The sequence below is a fragment of the Pteropus vampyrus genome, unplaced genomic scaffold (genome assembly GCF_000151845.1).
Source record: "Pteropus vampyrus isolate Shadow unplaced genomic scaffold, Pvam_2.0 Scaffold251, whole genome shotgun sequence".
Classification (NCBI taxonomy): Eukaryota; Metazoa; Chordata; class Mammalia; order Chiroptera; family Pteropodidae; genus Pteropus; species Pteropus vampyrus.
The window spans coordinates 402,454-404,626 of NW_011889032.1; the positions used below are offsets into that span (position 1 = coordinate 402,454).

At 45.1% G+C, this 2,173-nt stretch overlaps 1 pseudogene; it reads right to left on the minus strand.

Annotated features, from left to right (window-relative positions):
• Window positions 1-1,293: 1,293 nt before the first annotated feature.
• Window positions 1,294-1,409, minus strand: LOC111729207 (annotated as a pseudogene).
• Between the last annotated feature and the right edge of the window lie 764 nt (window positions 1,410-2,173).

The window sequence follows — 2,173 nt, forward strand, 5'->3', positions numbered from 1 at the left end:
GCCAGAGTTCCAGTTACAACTGTGTCATCAGCCTCCGGGTGCCACTGAGTACTCATGTTTTTGTTTGTTTTTTGAAGTGAACGTCACATAATATAAAACCACTTTAAAGGGAACAACTCAGCGGCACTTAGCGTATTCACAATGTTGTGTAACCACCACCTCTATCTCGTTCCAAAACATTTTCATAACCCAAAATAATACCTCACATCCATTAAGCAGTTACGCCCCATTCTCTCCTCCCCCAGCCCCTGGCAACCACAAATCTACTTCCTGTCTCTATGGATTTACCTATTCTGATTATTTAATAAATATGGAATCATACAATATATGACCTTTTGGTTCTGGCTTATTTCACTCAGCATAATGTTTTGGAAGCTTATCTGTGCCATAACATGCATCGGTATTTCATTTCTTTTTATGGATGAATAATATTCCATTGTATGGATGTAGCACAATTTGTTTATCCAGTCATCCACTGATGGACATTTGGGTTGTTTCACCTTTGGCTACTGTGAATAATGCTGTTGTGAACATACGTGTACAAAGATTTGTTTGAGTCTCTCTTTTCCATTTTGGGGGATCTATTCCTCTCTGTACCTCATTTCTTTTTATACTCGCCACTGCACCTAGTCAGGGGGTTCTAGCATAGTAGGAGGGGAGGCTTTTTCACCTTGTTACCTAAACTAGTCATGCAGACACACGCACGCCCAATGCCACCTCTCTGCCTGGCCACACCTGCCATACCATAGCCTCTGGGGAAAGACTCTAGAGAAAGCCAGCTTTCACCTGCCCACCAGCCATGCTATTAATGAAGACTGTGTACATCCACTAGGTCACTAGAGGGGCTTCCCTCTAACACCTGTTCCCTGAGAGAGTTTCATCCCGATGAAATTTCATTTTGACTGATTCAAGCAGCCACCCTTACCTGTGGTGAGTGTGGGGCTCCCTGAATTCAGGAGATGTCTGCAGAGCAGAGGAGAGTGGCATTTGGTGTTGTCCAGAAAATATATGCCTTTTAACAATTCTATGTAGCTACAAAATCCACCCCCCTCCAATAACCACCTTCAGATGTAAGGAAGTTGACCCCTAGCCCACTTACTTGACACTGTTCCGAGTGCTTTACCCACATTCCCTTCCTGCTCCCCCTGGAGATGTATCTGTATCACCTCCATCTGACAGATAAGAAAAGTGTGGCTCAGAGAGGGGGAAGTGACTTACTCAAGATCAACCAGCTAGAAAATGGTGAAGCTGAAATTTAAATCCAGTATTATCTAATTTTTTTTATTTTTTTTATGTCTACTGCACCTGGTCTTCCTAGGTGGTCTCCCATCCCAGTACTAACTAGGCCCGACCCTGCTTAGCTTCCAAGATCAGATATCGGGCTTGTTCAAGGTGGCATGGCCATAGACCATGGACTGTGGCTCCACTGGGATGTGAACCCAGGACCTTCAGTGCGTAAAGCAGATGTGCTAACCACTTTACTACAGAACCATGTCCAAAGCATTATCTAATTTCAGAAGCTGCACTCAGAAGCTCTAAAAACCTGACTGCATTCACACTCTTTCCATCCTTCCCCTAGGAAGGATGTGCAGCCCCACAGCAGCTGGACAATGCCCCTGCTACCTTGCTGGGGTCACTCTGGTGTCTGTTCAATCACCCTGCCCTAGGCATGCACAGCGGCAGTTAATCTCTGCTTCAGTCCTGGAGGGACATCACTGGTTCAAGATCACGTCCATGAATGAGTAAAGTCTGGTATTCTCCAGAGTCTTATCTGTGTCCTGCCCCCAGTGGGTGCCTTAATGTGTGAAGGCAGGCAGTCTTGCTAGATAAGTCACGGACAGGAGTATTAGCCTCAATTATCTGAGTTGCAGACTCTGATACAAGGATTCAAGTGCAGGTAGTTTATCTGGGAAGTAATCCCAGGAAGCATTGATAAGGGAGTAGAGCCGTGAGACAGGGAAGAGAAGAAAGTCAAGAGTAGGTGCTTTAATGAGTATATTGGCCTGCAAGAGTTGCCATAACAAAATAATGCAGACTGAGTGCCTCAAAGAACAGAAATTAATTTTCTCACAGTTTCGGAAGCTGGAAGTCCAAGATCAATATGCCAGCAGAGTTGGTTTCTTCTGAGGCCTCTGTCCTTGACTTGCAGAGGGCCATCTTTTTGCTGTGTCCT